The 20,414-nt window shown below is 40.8% G+C and overlaps 1 protein-coding gene across 22 annotated transcripts in view; it reads left to right on the forward strand.

Moving 5' to 3' along the window:
• PCDH15 (protocadherin related 15) overlaps positions 1–20,414 on the forward strand; it is a 535,558-nt gene that overhangs the window by 35,216 nt on the left and 479,928 nt on the right. For 20 of the 22 annotated variants that reach the window (XM_083844291.1, XM_083844317.1, XM_083844318.1 and 17 more), the window contains one exon: positions 18,085–18,283. The exons of 1 other annotated variant lie outside the window; for it this stretch is intronic. The gene's annotated coding sequence lies outside the window, so the exon portion shown is untranslated. Of the gene's footprint in view, positions 1–10,239; positions 12,830–18,084; positions 18,284–20,414 lie in introns of those variants that run through there. One more of the 22 variants, XM_083844320.1, reaches the window with a different exon arrangement.

Genomic DNA, 20,414 nt, shown 5'->3' on the forward strand with positions numbered 1-20,414 from the left:
ACCTCAGCCAGAGGGGTGCATGACAATTCCTGGCCAGTAACCTAACTGAGTGCTGGATCACAGTAAAGCATTTTTCACCGTGGAGACTTGCTGCAGCTGTTTAAGTTAATTGGCACTAGGTTTTACTAAAGCAGTTGAATTATTGAGAATGATCTACTAGATTTGCTTGTTTTATTCAAATTCCAGCAGTGCTCTTCAAAAGTTTTTTAATGCATATTCTGTATTGTTTCATTTATTTGTATTTTTCTAGAATTCCAATGATGATTTTTAGATCTTCTTATTTCCTTCAGTTGTGGTGAGGAAAATAAGCTTTTGCCCATTAGTATTTGATTAGTTTATAGGGTTATAGAGCATACAGGAAAACAAAGTGATTTACCATGCAGACCTTACAAATGCGATTGCCCATTTCTCCATGACTTTCCATGGAACGTGGTTAGTGATGGTGAGAAAGTCTTCCCACCTCAAGCCCCTATATACTTACCCTTTCTGACCTCTTGATTTGAGTGTGACTCCTGCAATGGCATTTTCACAAGTAACCACGTCTAAATAGTAGATGTGGTTTAGGTGGTTAGCGTCAAGATTTCATGAAGGAATAAAGAACTAATTTTTCATAAATGCCTGCTGTAGCATTAACTAAATATACCATAGAGATAAAATATCAGTTGTTTCTAAGTTACATTCTTTAGCACTTCTAATGCCAAATCAAGAGCAAGGAGTTGGATTTTAAATTCCTCACCTTGTTCCTGCTTTGTTGATGTTACATTAGATTACCTTTCCAATTCCATCTATATAGAGATTTTTAGGAACGTTTTGATCTCTCAGACTCCATACCAAGTACCACTGTGAGGAAGCTTTTATTACAGAATTGTTCATAACAGATTGAATTACTGGTAAGATGTTTTTAGGTTTGGCAGAAGCTTTCATAAAGCTTGAGGTCATTTCCAATCTATAGTTTATAATTCAGTTCTATAAAGTCAGTATTCATGCACTACATGATAAAGGTCTTTAGTTACCATAATTTGACTTATGGCCTGCACATGCTAGACAGAGAGGCAGCTAGGAGAATAACTTTTAGCTTCTCGGAGACTATATTAATTTTCAGTAGGGGTAGTATTTTCAATATTTATGTCTCTGCAGAAATACATCATACCACTTAATTCAGCAGAACCTCAGTGCGAAGTCAATCTCACAAACAGTGGCAGCAAAACAAATGTGCCATCCGCAGGGACCTTGAGCGATGGGAGCCACGGCAGAACTGCACAGCTTTGGGGAGAACTCGACCCCAAGACTGAATAGGTTTGTGCAATGTGTAAACATTGCCCTAGATTTTTGTTAGTCTCAGTCAAGTTCTTTTTTTTTTTTTTTTTTCCCCCTCCTTCTGTGATTTCCTCAGAGGCTTGAATTCCAATAAAGGGTATTTCGTTTCGTTCACAGTCACTCAGTGACCATGCCATGCTACATTTCAACAGAAGAAAATGGGCATTTTGGGGGGCGTGTCAGACCTGCATGCTTTATTAGCTTGAGCTTTTCTAGGAAGTAAATAAATTACTGATGTCTAAAAGTTATTTTCCTATATGACTTCCTTGTTGCCAAGGAAATACCCTTGTTTGAAAGAGCAGCAAGGAGTTGTCCGTATGATCGTACACAGTTCTAAAGTTTATTAAAGTGGCTTTCCAATGCTATAATCTCACGAAATCATTCCTGACCCTTGCTGAGCATACATCTGTATCATCCTGCAGAGGGCTGTGATTACAGGCGGCACTGGCGTGCATTTACGGCAGTCACAGAATAACCTGCAACAGTGGAAAGTTTGGGCAGGCTGAGCTCAAGGAGTGCTGCTACAGCTGTGCTGGCCTTGGTATCAACCGCAGGGAGTTCAGACCTGCTTCCAGAGCCCACCTGCACATACCCAGGATGTGTCGAGGAGTGATACCCATCACCTTACTGCCATATTCTGCAATAAGCTATAATAAAGTGAGTTTGGGGTTAGCTTGACACAGGATGACTGCAAGAAATCCCAGAATCCTTCTTTTCTTGTTTAAATATATATGTTTTTAAATAACAGACACACTTTCAGCAAGTCGACTCACTATTTTCTCTAATGGGCGGACTGCCTTTTCTTCTCTGATTGGCATGTATTTAACATAAAAAATGGATTCATTTTTGTTTACAGGATTTCAAGGATATGCATATACACTACAATTAGTAGTACAATTATGTATATGTATATATATGTATATATATATATATGTATATGTAGTACGATTACGTATATGCATATTAGCGATGCAGTGTCTTGCAGCTTTTTCTACACATTTAGTTTCCCTGATACATAGTCCATGCTTTCAAAGGATTTTTTCCCATGCCATTTTTTAAAACAAATGTATTTTCTGATCATGAAATTAAATTTAAAGCATTTTCTGTTTGCTAATGAGATGAGACTTGTTTTATCTTCCCTTCCTTGTGAGTACACTTTGCCAGAGGCCTTGCTAAGTGCCAATAAACTCAGTTCTTGGTTTTAGCAAGTTCTGAATTTAACAGCTACAGAATGGTGATATGCTGAGCTAAGAGCCTTTACTAAAATATGGGGGATTTAATTGTATTTCAAGTTCTCACCTCATTAGATATGTTGGAGAATTTGCCAGGAGTAAATGCTATTTCATTGATTTCATAGCATATTTAGTGCTTAGCTTGGTGTAAGGGTTTTAATGTTTTAATTAGAGCATGTATATATACTTACATTTCTGTAGTAAAATGATTTATTATGTAAAATTAATCATGTTTGCTCGGTTTTTCATTGTATTTTTAGGTTAATGGTAGAGCTGCGTCGCCAAGTAATTGTATTATGGTTACTAGCATTTATTTTTATTTCTGTGTATAATGTGTATTCGTATTAAAGAAGGGAGTATCAATGTGACAATGCTAGTTGCAGGTACTGCTGTTCTTTTTCAAAGTGAAGACACAAAGGACTGCAAAGGGTTGGCTTTATCTGAAGAAAACTTGGAGAAAAGCTCACTACTCTTTTAAGAACAAGAGTCCTTTCTCATGCCAAATTAGCAGGTGAAGTCCCATAAATTGCTTGGAGGTGGAAGGACTGGGAGCAGCTCAGCCAAATGGCTGCAGGTGCATGACTAGAAGTAGTGACCCGAATTTTAAAGTTTGCTGTGAGGTAGTCCTGTGTGGCTTTGGGGTGCAGCAGCTTAAGCTCTGTATTATCTGTTGTCCACAGAACAGTGACATTGTTCACCTGGCTGAGGAAGAGAGGATGGACTTAGGTAATGTGCCAATTTCTTCCTTCGCGTTGCATTTTGTTCCTCATGGGAAAAGCTGCAGTACTGGTGTCCCCCTGCTTCAAAACACACATTTTGTTGCTGTGTGGTTCACTGATAGGTCAGGATTAAAGCTTTGCTGTTAATAGTAATAAATTTCTCAGGATTCTGTCAGCAGGGCTTTACATATAACCAGTTTGAGACGTGAACAGACACGTGTTCTTCTATCTGTCTGGTGCAAAATAGGCGTGTTTTCAAAGAGAAGCATGGTCTAATAGTGTTGTTGGCTTTCTCTGGCATTTTCTGGCTGTATTCCTCTTGACTTGAGAGAGAAATTCAAAGTTGAAGCAGAGGGATTTTAAACGTTTGACACAATTCTTGTTCTTGCTCAGCCTTTTTGGGGCTTTAGTGACATATTGATGTACCATGGTTTTGTTTGGCTTAGTGGCTTTAGCTGTCTGTTTCCTGGTGTAAGAAGTGAGAAATACAGACATGCCCTTTGTAGTAGGGTACAAACTGTGGTTAGTTCATGGAACACCCAGCAACCAAAACCAGAAATCATACTGCCTTTCATGTGTGTCCAGACATTGCAGCTTTATAGTTTCTTAGCAGTGTTTGTTGCTTAGTTAAATTCCAGCTTCTTCAAGTGAATAACTCAAAGCTGTAATGCAATTCAGGTTTTGTTGGGGTGTCCTTCCTCATCCTTCTTGCTGGGAGGCTCTGCTTTTTCTTCTTAACATCTCCTGTTTGCAGCACTGAAATGAATGCTGCACGAGAAATATTGGAAAGGGCAGAGGTCTCTCTGTGTGAGCATTCCCCTGGAAAGCAAAGGAAGATTTACAGCAAAAAAGGGAAAAGGTTGCGAGATTTCAAGCCTGCAACAGAGACTTTGGTATCAGCACAAGCAAAACGGTAATCTGATAGCAGGCAAACGAATTTTGGTTCCCTGTACCCACTCTGCACTAAGTTGTGCTGCACCCTGACCCTCCTATTGGTGTCTGCTTTCTTCAAATATAAAGTAACTGGAAGCGAAGCTTTCCTTACTTGATTTATATGTGATGTGTTTGAAAATACAGAGGAGCATTTTGACAACACAGGGTCACTTTGTTTCCTGTCATTGCTTTTCTTTCTTTTGCAGGTTCTCTCAGCTATTTTGTCTCCTAGGAAATTAGTCAAATCAGACGGAGAGCTGAAGTCTATGGCACAGCCTGTTCCTGTTAATTCTGGCCAGAGCTGAGCTATTACATTATCTGAAACTAAGACTGTTTATTGAAAACCAAGCTGATTGAACTAACTAGCTGTCATAGCTACTCCAAGGAGGTTTACAGAGTTGCTAATCTAAAATTTACTTTTCATGTTTATTAGATATAGTTTGCCCTATGGGCATATTGCCTTACTGGTTTTGAGATGCTAGGGGGAAGGGAAGAGAAGTAGTGTTCCTATTTCAGTCACTTCAGTTTCTCTTCTGTTCTGCCTTCACACTCATCAAAAATTACTAGTATAGTCTAAACAACATATCTTCCCAAAGCAGTTTCCTGTCATAGGTAGTGTGGGGAAACTCATGCTTTTTCTCTAATTGGTAATTACCTATTTATCTTTAGATACATGGGAATTGCTGGGTTGTTTCTCTTGTGTGGCAAAAGGCGTTGAGCAGAATCGTAAGGCTTAAAATAGTAATGGGCCTGTTAAAACTCTTGCTGTGGTAGTAGCTGGGGAAGAATATTTTGACTAGCACGTGGGAAGGGTGCAACATCATAGTCTTTTAAAAAGAAAGCTTTTGTTTAGCTTGGGAGATAGAACCCTCTAAATAAAATCCTCACCTGTAATGGGTGGGTTCATGGAAAGCTGGCACGAGCGATGCATCCTCCTGATCCTGTGCAGGACTGTCACACGGTTCTCCAGGTTCTTTCCGTGTGGGAAATTAATCTTCTCTGAATGGTCATCGGATGCAGGACAATGATTTTTCTTGCTTGAGGTTGCTGATTGTGAAAGATCATGTTCACTTTGCAGGGATGGTTGACCTACCTGAACAGTCCTTGACTTTGAGTGGACAGGCTGTGGAAGGTGTCTGTAAATCAGGTTGTGTATTGACATAGTCAACGTTCTTCCAAAATGACAATTTGAATAAATAATGTGGAAAAAATCCAGTTAAGGCTAAGCCATTGTTCTTCTCAGGTGTTACTGGCTGGAAAAGAACAATAATTACTGGGTTGGGTTGCTTTGAACCACACTGAACACTTAAAAATCTGTTATATCCTTTCCACAATTCTTGTAATAATTATTTTCCCCATCCTATTCTGAAGATTTATTTTGCGAGAGGTGTCACATAATACAATCTTTTAATATATATTGACTACTTTTACAGAAGTACTAACAAAACCCATTTCTGGAATTTCAGAGAATTTTCTAGCAGATTTGTTGAATGGCCTTCAGAATTTATAGCAGAAGGTAGGAATAGAATAGTCCCTGGCTAGATTGCACCATATATATATATAGCATTAGATTATATGGTGTTGTTTTTTTTTTTGAAAAAAACTTGGTGGCTGAGATTTTTTTCTTTTTTAACAGAAGAACCCGATTTAGTTTTGATTGACCTTTTGTTGCTTCCTTATAGCAGAAATTATTTGTGCGGTAGATTTAATCCTGTAACTAACATATTTTTGTGTTTAAGAAGAAATTTATAATGAAGCTTTGAAAAGGCTGCATAAAAATAATGGATCTGAAATACCATTTGAAGGATTTGCTGGTGCATTCTGGTGTAGGTATTTTAAGGCTGTAAGTGACAGCACTTGGTTCCATCTGTTTTCCTTAGCTGGTGGAACGGAGCACCCATATTTAGCACACTATGATTGAGTCCCCTATGACTGAGTCTCACTTGGATTGCTTTTAGGTTGTTTATTTTTCCATGGTTTTCATCTCACCTCCTTTCACATATAAGAATTAACTGGTTGTGCAATGCTGGTAACAATGCCATATGCTACTTTGTTATTGCTAAAAATAACCAGGTGTGACAAATAAATACAATTTTTTATTTTTATTATAAACAAAAAATGTTTGCTACACAGAAGGGATCCAGTTATTTAAATATTTTCAATGCGTTTATGGGATACTACGTATGCATATCACATAATTTCTTACAATGGGAATGAGAAGGTTGCTGGATCTTTAGCAGCCTTGTTTCGTCCTGAGGATAACCTGGCTGTTTCGGGAATCCAGAATTTACAAATGTGGCTTGGAAAAAAAAAAATTACTTGGTGCCTTGTCCAATACTCATCTCTCTGTAGAAGCACATGTGATGATTTAGTGCAGTTGTGCCTAAGACAGACACAGCTCTCGGCTAACATAGGGCCTGGGAAGCAGAGTATCAGTCTCTGTGGATGTTTACCCATGTGCAATTAGTGTTTTATACTGACAGTGACAGTAGGAAGGCCCAGAACGTACCTTCCAAGGAGAAATTAAAAAGAGACTTGTTCCAGAAAAAAAGCTTCCTTCTTCAAAGGTAGATGTCCATGTTTTAATCCTAGAATCACTGTTAAAACAGCAACAACAACAACAAAATGCCCTTTATGTGGTTTGGCATGGCAGTACTATAGATTACTTTAAAAGGTGCAGTGTTACAAATGTATTAAATTGCCAGCCCCCACGCTGCGCATTATGAACTGCTCATGCTCTTTCTGCAAACAGGTAGAGAAGCAAACTTTGCCACTACTTTTCCTGTCGCTTTTTTTTTGTAGAATGCTGTAACTCTTAGTGCTTTATGATGTCTCATGTTAAGAACAGTTTGTAACACGTTCAGCAGGATGGTGATTTACTCAAAGCTGGCTTCATTGCCTCCAGTGAGGTCCTTTCAGGGATTCCTAGCTTGTGTGTAAAGGGGAAGAATTTTGCAAATCTTGAGTCATTTTCTAGAAAACAGGATTATCAGTTTCAGGAATATAAAGCTTTTTTCATTCTGTCTTCCTTCCTAATTGCATGTGCCAGGTCGTGTTCACTTGTCCTCCAGCCTATACACCAAACATGGCAAGCTGACAGAGCCATGGACCTGCAGAGTGTGCATATTTTAGGGAGCACACAGTGCCCAAAGCATCTCCTGCTGCGAAGGCTTGGATATCTGTTTGTCCCATCCCACTCCCCGCTTGTGATGTGATTTTCCTGTTCATTATGGTGTAACATGATGGCAGCTACAGAGACTAAGGTGGGGCACATGGGACTGCTGAACCTGGCTCCTGGCTCCAGGAGCAGCCACGTAGTGCAGATTAGGTGGGGTCTGAGCTTTAATTTCTTCTGAGTGCATTCAGGCATAGGGGTCTGTCTTTTCTGCAAATATCTGTATCAGTTCTGAAACGTGGATTGGAGTTACAAGATAGCTGTTTCGTTAGTTTTAAAGGCTATATAAAATGAAATCGTGTTGCTGTTTTTGTAAGTGTTCTCACAGTGCCAGGTCCTTTCTGCCCATATTTCCTCAGTTAGATGCGGGTGCTATTCTAGCCTTTGCTTAATTTGCTCCCTGCTGCCTTTACCACTGTGACGGATGGCAAGGAAGGAGACTGTCAGATGGTTCTGGAAATCCATACCCGTGCAATCCTGTTTGTTTCAAAGCTTTTTCTTTTTTTTTTTTTTTCTTTTTCCCCCTCTAAGTGGGACACCACTTGGATCCAGTACAGTTTCCTTTTTTGTTTTGGAGGAAAGATAATTTTGGAGTTAATCTTTATAAATCCAGACACACCGTGTGTAATTTGCAGTGTTCTCATCAGATGGCTGCTGCTGCTTAAAGGTGGTTCCTCAGCAAATAGCTGCATGCAATTAGAGGCTACCTCCTTACCTGGACTAATGTGATGCTGAGATGTATTTGCTGTTCCTGTGGGCTGCAAGGACAGCAGATACTTGTGACCTTCCCTCAGACAGCAGCTGGTGGTAAGCGTGAGGCCGGGTTTCTCTTCTGACCTGTCCTCAGCACGCCTCCACGTCCTGCCAGGAGCACATCGCTCATCCTGACAGCAGCAGCCAACCGCCCCGTCTGCACGTGAGAGAGGTCATGGGCACCCTTCGGGGGGAAAAGATGGGGAGGTCCAAGGGCTCATCCTGTGTGGAACAACAGCTGGCCTAAGAAATGTTTTTATATTAACTTGGTAATGAGCTGCAGCTCCAAGGAGAGAGGAGAGATTTCTGAAGTGCCCCAAGTAAGGAAGGTGTGTGAGACGTGGACGCTGTCACCCCAGGCTCTTCTTCTGCCTTGATTTTACCTGCAGACATAAAAGAAGGGTTGATTCTGCTTAAAGTTTGAATGTGATTCTGTACCAGAAACTTTATAATAGATTTACTGTTTGGTTTAGATGTAGAAGTCAAATTTCTTGTGGCTGTGTGAGTGGAGAAAAAAGTGAATCTCGTGCTTGCATCATGCATTAAAGATGTTGCCAATTTATTCAGTTTATTTTATTTGTCAGTATATGTTACTGTTAGAACAATTTAGGTTTTTTTTAGAAATGAGGAATTGGAATGAAAAGAAATGTGAGATTGCAGTAAGCACCTTTGAGTCAGCAAGGTGACATTATTTTCAAGGAAGTCTAGATTTGAATAGCAAAATCTACAGAAGTAAGAAAGTAGGCATGTAGTGCCTAGCCTTAATACTGCCTTTTAACATATACGGCCTCTTTCAGAGAAGGTTAACTTTCCATTTAAGTTGGATTTTGTGTGCTAATACTTTTACTCTTTCTATTATAGACTGCATTAATTTCATTAGCATGCTTGTACTTTGGTTTTAAAATCTGTTTTTGCAAAAAAAGTCTCTTACCTTCCTCAGTCTTCCCAAACTCAAGAAGCAACAAGAACACTACAGCCTGCCAATGGATTATGGAGAAGCACAATCCGTAACTAAAGTAGCCCAAACTAAAGGTGGATGTAGTAGTAGTAGCCTACAGTTTCTAGAAACATTTTATCTTTCCTGTGGCTAGTATTTTCTACAGAGATGCAATTTCTGAAACTAATAGCAAGCACTAAACTTAGTAGATGTAGATGCTCATAAATCAGCCTGTTCTACAGTCACATTTTTCTATCCCAGTACATCCAGGGGAAGATAAGATGTGAGAATTAGTTTGGAGTGGAATGGGAAATTGTGTCTGTCTGGTATGGCTTCCTGAAGATGAATATTCTCTAAATAAGTAATAAAGCTGAAATGGCTGTCAGTTGAATTTGTTGTTTGATAGTTTCTGCCACTTTAGCTTAGATTTTTTCCATCCTCATGCTGAAATGGTCATTGACAGTGCTTTTTTTTTTTTTTTTAATCTCATAAACTCGATTATTGCATGCCATTAATTTGAAAAGACATGATGATGGTGGTAAGTCTTGTTAAAAGTTGAAACAACTAACTTTGAATTAAACTCAAGTGTTTCTGTGGGCTGTTACACTGTTTTTTTTTAAAAGCTACATGAGCATTATCCTCATAGCATAGTTATTTCTTGTTATAGTATACGCAGAAACAAGGGTTAAAATTGCAGTTTGAGAGGCTATAATAATTTGCTGCATCAAATATAGCTTTGCTTAGCCAAACCATTTGTTTATAGATATAAATAATGTTGTTTGGATTTCTCTAGTGCTGAACCAACGGCAAATAATTCTTTGGTCATTTGTGCAATTTTTTCCCCCCATTTTCAGCTTCTTAAGAAGGTTCTCTCAATTTTTCTCCTTCCAGTTATAATTATTAGTTTGAAAGTTCTATGAAACTACAAACTACAGCCATGATCTGCATTGTTGATTGGTTTCCCAGCGTTGCCCTCTTTTTTCACTTACACAATACCTTGCGTGTGCATATATCTGTATAAATACTAGCTAAGTATTTCAGGTGCTGACTTTTTTTTCCATGTTGCTGTGCAGCTGATAGAGTGAGCAACCCTGACCTGCAGCATCCCCATGCAGGCTTCGCTACAGTCTCCCTGTATAGTCTTCCCTACCAGTGTGGTAGGGAAAAAAATAATGAAAATATAAAGGTAGACAAAGACTGAAGGAGAGCAACAGCTATGCTTAGCATCCTAACAACAGGCAGGGCTGGACTTGAGCATTAGGAATGCTTTGTGTACATTAGGGGGATCTCACCTATAATAATATTGGGTTGATGTCCAGCAATTTAACGTGGATTTTTTTTATTGTGATGGTATTTGTTAGCACTTTAAGTTTAAAGTGTAAGTATCAGCACATGGGGCTTTTGGCTAAACATGTTAAATAGGGAGGGAGGCAGATACTTTTTGCTAGAAAAGCCTGGATGAAACAAAAGGTGTCCCCATACAGCACGTCCCTGATGGCATGTGCTCTGTTAGTTAGGGATGCGGTGACCAAAACTGCCCAGGACATCAGTTGCCATTTATTTTATTTTATCTTTTTCCTCTCCCTTGGTTTTCCCAACCTTAAATAATCTATCTGCAGAAGTACGTATGATCAGCTTCTTAATTTTTGGTTCACTCTCACCTCTCTTTATTGCTCGGAGGATTACTGATGCAGATAGCAAGTAGCAGGCTTATGCTTGAGAGTCCAGAAGTTCAGTTTGACACAGTCACACTCAAAATTACGTGCCAACTGTCACTGTGCACTATTTGAACCAGTTTTTGCCTTCTGTAGGGCCTTGTGCCACCGTGTGTACCAGTTTCTGCCTGACTGCAGAAAGACGAGCGGTGCAGGAAACATCTCTACACCAGAGCACTCCAGAAATGCATGGAGAGACAAGTGTTCAGAAGGCTGTAGATGAGCATATTTTCTCTTTGGAAAGGTAGTTGGGGTTGGCAAGAAGGACCAAATTCAAAAGTGAATTTATATTGCAGTTACTGAGCAAGAGTAAGCCACTAGTGAGACTTCGTTTAGATACGGAGTGCTCGTTTATGGTAGGACATGCTGTCCTAAACCTCATGGTGTGCCCCATGCTCCTGATCCCTTGATCGTGTAGCCTGGAGAACCTCTCTGAGCGTCCTGTAGCTCCCTGCATGCTCTTGGCTTTCCTTCTAAAGGGGACTAGGTTGGGAAGGGAACTGAATCCAGCTGTGAAGCCAGAGTACAGCCAGGCTGCACACCTGGCAGCAAGGGGGGAAGAGCCCTTGCCCCCCCCCAGACTTAGCCCTTGAGAAAAGAAATATTTCGGAAAGACAGGAGCTGATGAAACCAAAGCAATGGCCATGTTTAATGTTGTACTTGCTGAAGGAAATGTGAAATTGAGACTGCCAAACAAACTCTCTAAGGTGAAAAATTGAGCGATGGCAGAGGATCAGTCTGTGCTTGTAGATTTGCGTATGCTACAAAAAGTTAAATACGGTTTCTTGGTTCTTATTCCAGCTATCCAGAAATAATTTTTCTGAGGAACGTGACCAATTTACATGTGATCTCACAGAGAACATCTATATAGCTCGGAATGACACACTGACTATAGTAATGATACATAATAAGGTGGTTTGGTATGAGTTTTGCTGAGGAGTATAATTTTAAGCACATTATATAGCAGCCAGGGTAGTTGCAATCTAATGGATGTGTGGAAAATGTCAGAATTCAAAAGCCAAACAGTCAAATTCAGAAAGCTCTTTGGCACCGTGAAATTATGATCATTCAGAGGAAGATTGTCACCTGCTGAAGTGTTCATTTAAAAGACATTGTCTCACTTTACAGGCTCCATTGTTAGAATATAGATGCATGTGCAGAAATGAGAGCTACGGTCACTGGTTTTAACTTCTGCTATTGCAGAGGTATCATATGCATAAGGGTAAAAAAGCAGATGGGCAAGAAGTGTCTTCTGATGTTGGTCTGCTTTCTAAGAGGTGGTGATGGTCTCCAGCTCTCATCCAAACTCAATTACTCGGAGGCTCAGTGACTCCAATCTCCAGCAGGATGGGTTGGAGTTTCTCTGCTCCTGTGGGTGGTGTGTTGGGCCAGGCAGGAAAGGAGATTATCTAGCTGGCCCTTCAGAAGAAGAGCTGGAGAACAACATCCACCTACACAGACCGTACAAAAGAAGGATCATATAGTCTTTTAGAATATGTACATTTACTTAGTACTGTACCGCTTTTATTACAGCATTCAGTAAATAGTTCTGTGCCATATATTTTTCAGTAAAATTAAATGCGAAGAGTTAAAAGTTGCAGTTGAATTGTGTTCACTATGACTAGGCCATCCCCAAGTTAATGGCATTTGCCATTAATGCATGTTGAATTACATCGAAACCATGACCCTGGAACAGTGCAGGTGAGCTGGCAACATTAGTGCGTATTTGCCATTTCTTTCAGGATGGCCTCGTCAGTTGTTTTAATGTGCAATATTAATACTGTTAAATAGGACCAGGATTAATGGCGGCGAGAGACTAATTTCTTTTATTTGTTGTGGGTGATAATTTCTCTGTACTAAAAGAGACTTAGAAACTATTACTGGTTGAATCTTATTGAATTGAATATTACTGGTTGAATCTTACCTATGTGTATCTGTCTTATCTAACAATTGCATGTGCTGTGATCACCTGGAGTGCTTCATTTGGCTTCTCTCGGTGTTGTCAATACTTGCTATGCTGAAGGTTGAATGGGAGTTCAGTTCCAAAGGTAGGAAAAAAATCAATCAAGAATACTGTTCATTTGGTTATTTTTCACAGGTGTAGTTCTAGGTCAGTATATAATCATTTATTAAAGTTGTGTTTTTTAATATTTTGCTGCTGCTGAGGTATAGTATGTAAATGAAGTAGCTTGGGGTGATGCCTATCCACCTGCATCTGAGCTGTGCTGAGCACGCAGCACTGAACGCCAGCTGTTGATCAGTCTGGGTGCAAATCTGCATTGCTGCCCAGAACTCCTCCACCTGTCCTCTCCTGAACAGTAGTCCTGGAAAGTAACTGTACACATACAAATGTTCGTCATCACCTGGCCAGACACCTACATTTCTTAAACTTACAGAGAGCATCTTCATTTCAAAATATTTCTTCTAAATTACATTTGTCTAATTTCCCATCTGCTTGATGGCTATTGTCTGCTTATCAGCCTATTCAGTGAGCAGTCTAAAATACATGAGCTATCTGCTCTCTTTGCAGACAAACCCCCGAGGCTCCTGGCTGACATCTCATTGCTCATTCTCGTTAGGCTGCCATGTAACCGTGCAGAGCAAGTGGAGGACCTGGCAGCGAGCTGCCCTCGCAGACCTCCTGGAAGCACCATGCTGCTGGGGCTGCCTGAGCACACTTAGCAGTGATCTGGGGCCTGTAACACAAGGTGGGAAAGATTCAAATTGCAGTGTCTGGTCAAAAATCCCCAGGACTTAATGGGCTGAAATGGGTTAGGGAAAGCTGGTGGAGTAGCATGGTTTAGGATGCGTTACGGATTGATTAGTCGTAGTAAACCAGCGGCTTTGTCAGCCACGTTCAATACTGATGCTACCCCCAGAAACCCCCTGCTGCCTAGATGGGCTTACTGTGGAGATCCGAGCTTATCGTGCTTCAGAAGGGAAAATGAGCTGGAGAGCAAGGGGAATCAGAGAAGGTGGTTCTTTTTCTCCCAGAGGACATGTTAAAGATTTCAGGCTCTTTCTAGATGCAGATAGCAGATTACTAGCAAATCCTACTTTGGGGAAAAAACAGTGCCAAATTCCTGTGCTTCCCTAAGCTCCCCTAATCCAGGTCAATTTAAAGGTGGAAGCAATTTACTGCTGGCTTTCGAACCACATGCTAAAGTTAACTGGCTCCATCATTCTTCCATTCCCCTGGGGTGAGTGCCATCAGTGCTGGCAAGGTGTAACGATGTACGTTTTGTTCTCCTGTGAAAAGCCTGCTTTGCTGAACCACTGGCACCAAAGGAATTGCTCTGTCTTGCAGCAGAGAAGCAGCGATGGCCCCAGTCCCTCTTCCAAGGCTGTGCAGGTGGAGGTGGTGTGGGAATTTCAACCTGTTCCTTTGCTCTGTGTCTGCTGAAGATTCAAGACAAAAGGGGGAAAAAAAAACACACACACACATAGCTTTAGATACAGATTAATTGTCACGAATTGAGAAGGAACACAAAGATAACTTACCTTTATTGGTCCTTGATTCAGAACTTCCTTCAGTCCCCTCCTGAGGTCACAGAAAATGATTTCATGCCACGGCAAGGGTAGGAATGAATGCTCTGCTCTCCCTCTTCCAATCCTAAGGTAAATCAATGTGCTGCTGCAGTGAAAGACATGGCAGAGGAAGCACTTTAGGACATAATGCTGTGTACCAATGGCTTTCTTACAGCCAGGCCAAAAAAAAAAAATATGTTTGACAGCATTGCATTAGCTGGCAGGTACCCTGCCTTCTGCTCACTGCTAGTTATTTTCAGAGTTCTTTAATAGAGAAATCATAATAGCATCCGGCAGTCAGCAATATCTCCCTGCAGGTAATGTGGGGAGGCTTTTGGTTGCCAGAACAAGCAAGGTTTTGTGTGTGATCAAGGACACTAGCAGAAGACTTCAGGCCATGATCGGAAAAGAGTTGTGAATATAAATTTGAAGAAATCCAGTCATTTAAGTCACTGTATATTTAACATAATTGTTCCCAAGGGCTTTGAAAACCCAGAATTATTTAACATTAGCTTTACGTATTATTTATGTTAATGGCAACACTGTGGAAATTGAGTGCTGTGAGAAAAAATGTCATTTTCACAATCATGTAATCTTGTTTTGTATTGCCCAGATATAAATACAAATTCAAAACTTGCAGTGCAAGTACTGACTAACACAGTACTGTTGGGTACCTCTCAATCCAGTGCAAACATCTTGTGTGAAGTCACCAACATCTATTAATGAAAATGCCCCACGAGTGTATGCTTTTAGTTCTAATCATCTATATTTTCATTGTCTTAATTGAAACATGCAAAAGAAAACAGAGGAACTCACTCTTCCAGCACTTTTTCAGTTGTGGAGAAAAATCCTCAATCCTTATAGAAATGGGGAAAAAAAAAGTTAGAAAGTTTGTCCATGGAAATAGGAAGACCTTTGTAAAGCTGGTTGTGACTACCCGGGAGTGCGAACAAAGTGGGAAGAAGTGTAGGGTAGCATGCATCCTTCTGGTTCTTCTGTGGCAGTATGGGGGTATTCTTTGGCTTCCTGGCATTTCAAGTCTGCTGAACAGATAGCATCTTAAAATTAAGGTTGCTTTTCCTTTAATGCTGTTTGACCTCCAGAAATCCCTTTCTTATTTGCAGTATGGATATTGCATATTATGCAATAACGGTGTGGTCATTTTTTCTTCTCATTTTTAAACCTGTGCCACCTGCTCATCCCAAGGGGCGAAGGATGCCCAGTGTCAGCACCTCAGATCCTTTCTGGCACCTGGGCCTGGGTTGAGAGCTCTTGTACTGGAATGAGTTAGAGCACTGCTATAAAGTAGTAGGGTTGAAAATGAATGAATGAAAATATTATCTAAGGCATCATCTTCTGAAAGTAATTACCTTCCAACTCCACAGTTTTTGGAGTCAGCTGTGAGATACTGGTTTAGTGTTAAGATTTTTGTGCATATGCATCCATCTTCCCTGAAATAACACCGAATAATAGCAACTGTCCAAACTTGAAATTGTCAAAGAAGGAATGATTGAATATATCAACTAGTTGGAATCCCACTGCGTGATAGCTATTAAGTTATAATACATATATTTAATGTTTTTTCCAGGCTCTAAAACATTGGCTGTGTAAGGAGGCATGCCCTTCACATCTTTGCAAAGATCCTGGCTGACCTCTGTCCACCTGAAGTTCAGCCGATGAGTACACGCCTGTGGTTTGGGCTGCCACAGGTGCAGGGCAGTAATAAAACACCATCACTGGGAAGGTTGCTAAAGGTTCACGTCTCCCATGACTCCCCAGCATCTTGCCACGCAGACATTTGCCCTGCGGGATACTGAAAATTTTACGGTGTTTCCTCTGCAGGAGTCAGCCAGTGAGAGTGAGTTAGGGGTTCATTTCTGCAGAGAATGAACAGCACTAATGTGACTTGGGATAGCAGCTTCATTTCCAGAATGATGATGTATCCTTACCTTTTGAAGTTTCTTCTGTACGCAGCTTTGAAGCAGATGAGACTCCATTGAAATGGAGTTTTGTAATGTACCTTGGAGACAATAAATGTCTGTAAATTTATCTGGCTTTTAAGGCCTTAAGAAGTAGCTGCTATACTTATTTTGGATCCTGGTGTCTTCACCTTTTATCTTCTTCCTATTTTTACCCCAGCTTTTATATACTGTTCTGGTTCTGATTGGTAAAGACTCTTGCATATGCAGGGGAAGTTGAGTGTAGAAAAAGTGAATAAGGAATTCCAGGGAACCTGGGGCTAGATATGTGCAGATATTATTTATTTTCCCTCATAGGCTTTTGATGAGAACTAGATTGAGGTCAGCCCCTGGGCACAAAGATGTATTTGATGTTGTTGGTGTTAAGAATATATACAGTTAGCGTCTGACCTCGGTCTGTTTCCAAGCAGCAGAGCAGATAGCATTATCTTTGCAGGTTCGGCAGCGAAAGCTGCTCCAGCACCCGAGGGTGAGGAAAGCAGTTTCCAAGGATGCCTGCAAACCATGCAGATGGGGCAGCAGGAGGCTGCTTGGTCTGTCATTCATAACATTTTCGTGGTATATCTCCAAGTTGTTTGTTTTCGCCTTTAGCTCCTAGTGGGGCATTTTCCTGAAATCTTTCTCTCTGATGGCTGTAAATCTAGCCCTAAGTGGTTATCTTTCTCATTTCCAGCCTCAGTGGAATCATTCCCGCTTTATAGCTATTTGCTGTTGTGTGAAACAAGCAGAAGAGGTGAGCTCGAGCAGCACCTCCTCTTCCCTGCTATTTAATGCAGGAACATTCCTACCAGCAGCAGTCCCCAGCCTGCGATGCACGCACCGCAGCGAGCTTTCCCCATCTTCTCAATAGCCTCCTGCGTGCCTCTTGCAACACGATTGCGGTGTTTTGACTCTCTGTGGCCTGTACTGTGGTGGCACCTCTCTCTCTGTCTTTTCCTGGTGTCCCCTAGGATTGTCTCTGCCTTCCTCTGTGTCACAGTAACTGCTGGTTCATGGTCATCCTGGTATTGGCTCATTCACCCAAATAGTATCCTCTTGTAAAGCTCTTTCACCAGTATTGTTCATTAAAATACACCATGATGTTGGTGCTAAGCTGTATCCATACACTTACGACCTCTTTCACATCCTTCCTACTATTTGCAGGCACCTTTGTCGGTGTATTATTCTTGTGTATTTTACAAAATAGGCGATAAGCATTCTAGCTGTGGAGCACAATGGCAAAAGAGCACTTCACAGTTTCTGGTTTTCATAATGTATATGCCCATTGTAGGTCCTTTCCCTGGAAAATGATTATTTATATCATATAAAATACGCTCCTTTTCTTCATGTAGGAATTATTTAAGTATAGCTTTCGTTATTACCATTGAAGTGATATTTCTGGAGGAGAGGTGAAACTTGTTTGCCCACAAACCATGTTATGTTTATTGGGAAATGGTTTGGGGTGCTGTAAGGTCTGCACCCAAAGTGCTGCTTCCCGAATTTGTTTGTAAGGTGCACATAACCTGCCCCTGCGTTGGTGCAAGTCAGCAGCATCAAACCTGATGCTGTCTGATTGTGCAGAGGAAGAGTATGAAATTGCATCTGTATGTTTGCAACACTATTGTTTCTGTTATACCAATGTCAAATGTTTTAAGACTGAAATCTAATTTAAATTGCCAGGCTCACACTGCTGTAGAATAATGAATTTCTTTCTTTTCCCACGAAGTCAGAGTATTTATGTATCAGAGTGTTACACCTTTGTAAAGAACACATCTTGCTAGCTGCTGTAATTTGCATAGTAATTTTTCCTATTTCAGGGCTGATGCTGTTCCTGCAGGAGGGTACTTTCAAGTTGTGATTTGGTACGTGCTTGTTTCTATACCACTGTTAGGATGATGATCTGCAGAGATTGGTGTTCCCCTCGAGAAGCCGGTCATTTTACTCTGCCCTGCATTGGAGTGGTCAGCTGAAAGAGATGTATATGGGCTGCGTGTGCCGTGCGGAAAGCTTGTAAGGGTGAGTAGTGAGAGCAGAAAGGAGGAATTTGGTTTATTTTCATTGGTCTTCAAAGGGGTGGAAACAGAATCCCCACCATGAAGGCTACTTGAGCTTGTGATACCCAATGTCTGCTGAGAAAACCCACGTGAGCCTGTTAGAGTTTAATACTTGCATGTGTCCATGGTAAAAGAAATACAGACGTATTTTGCAGTGTAAGGGGCTACTGGTTTTCCCTTGGTGATCTTTGCACTATTTCCTGTGGATGGTTTGGATTTGTTCCCCCAGCCTTGTGATCTCAGAGGTATTTTCAGTTGTGTGGCATTTTTCGTACTTTTTATGGTTCTGAAGGCTTTTCACAATTGCATGTTTTCTATGTAACATGACTGGTTATGGGGAAAAGACGTATGGGTACAGTTTTATAGCAGATTTTAATGATCTTTTTAGGTTTGTGTTAAAACAACTGTATAGTTAGATTTTTGCGGCGTGATTTTCCTAGTTTGGCCTCTAAGGTAACTTCTTAATTAAAAAAAAGAAAAAAAAATAGATGAATATAACAGCTTTCATGATATGAGACTGACATGACTTGTTTGTTTTGGGCTTGTAATTATTCTCAGCGATGGTTTTATAGTTGGAACTGATTTGTAAGTTCTAATAATCATAGTATGCAATCATACCTTGCAGCATTTTATGTATGAGCCCATCTCTCTTTGCAGCTTGGTTTATCAGGCACATTAATGTGGTTGTATTTTTCACGGTTTAATTAAAACTATTAATTAACGTGATTTCAGATTGTCAGTTCAAATCACTGTCTGCTGAGAATGTCGGGAAGCCAGTATGTGTCACTCTGTAACACCAGTTCTGGGCATTTCCTAAAATCACTTTTGTATGCTCTGTGGGCGATGGGTTTTCCATGCCACGGAAAAATATAATGAGCATTTTTCTATCTGAATTAGCAAGGGGAGGCAGCCTACATTACTTCAGGTCTATAACGCATTCATTAGTTACAAACCAAACAGGCAGGATGGAAATCCCAGAGGTCCCCCCAGTGTGTGCTTTGTTTCCAGTTTCAGTCTGTGGTGATTTCCTCGTTAACTAACGAGGGAAGAAATCCATCAGCCTGCTGGTGCTGGGGCAGGGGGGAGCTTTGGGGGCAGCGGGTGGGAGGGCAGGGGCTGGGGGACACCAATGGGGCAGGAGTTGCAGGGCCAGGGGCTGAAGTCCTCGCAGGCCATCACAGACACCAGGAGGATGGGGAAAAGTGACTGGCATGAACAAGTGGTGACTGGAATGAGAGCACCAAAATCATCCACATAAATTTTAAGTAATTTTATTTTTGATTTCTGCAATTGAAAGTGAGACTCAGATGTCCATGCAGAGTAATGGTATCACGAACCTCAGGAGCTTTAAAATAATTATTCCCTGCCAGCACCAGAGGCACAGAGTCGGGCTGTGATTCAGTTTAAAAGAAAAAAAAAAAAGAAGAAACTTGACAGAAAATTGTCCTTCTTCTTGGGTCGTTGGCTATGCTGTGGTCAGTGTCTGTAAACTGCTGCCTCTCAGCCCTCAGGACAGCTGGTAGTCCATCGCTAGTGCCGTGCTAAGAAAAACCACGAGTATAGAAGCGTTAAAGCACTGGTCGCTCTGAGGAGGACATTCTTGGCAATCTGACGTGTAGCTGTGCTCGAAGGTTTGGGTTTTAGGGCTTTCTTCATTCCTTGCCTGTGGCTAAGGCAGGCACGTCTGCACCCACGTGCGGCTGGTGAGAGGTGTGCGCTTTGAATTTGTGTTACTGCTGCTGCTTCTCTTCCAAGGGGAAATGAGTTCTGAAACAGGCTTAATGAGCAATTTAACAAGGGGAATTTTAGCATTTTGTATTGCCAGCATTGAGCGTTTTTTTCCTAGAAATAACCTCTGATTCAGCTAATGAAATATTTTTCTCTGCATTTAATTTCATTATTAATTTTGCTCAGTAAAAGTTCTACAAAAGGGTCATAGCATTCACTTTTTAAATTTAGATAGGGGTGGTATCATAGGATCTTTTCAAGGGTAAATATGGTAAAATATTCTATTTAAACTAGATATTATTTAACCGTAAAGTACCATGAGCATCATGTTTGCTAACAATAAAGAATTCATTGTAAGAGCATAT

This window comes from Anser anser (assembly GCF_964211835.1).
Source record: "Anser anser genome assembly, chromosome: 7".
Lineage (NCBI taxonomy): Eukaryota > Metazoa > Chordata > Aves > Anseriformes > Anatidae > Anser > Anser anser.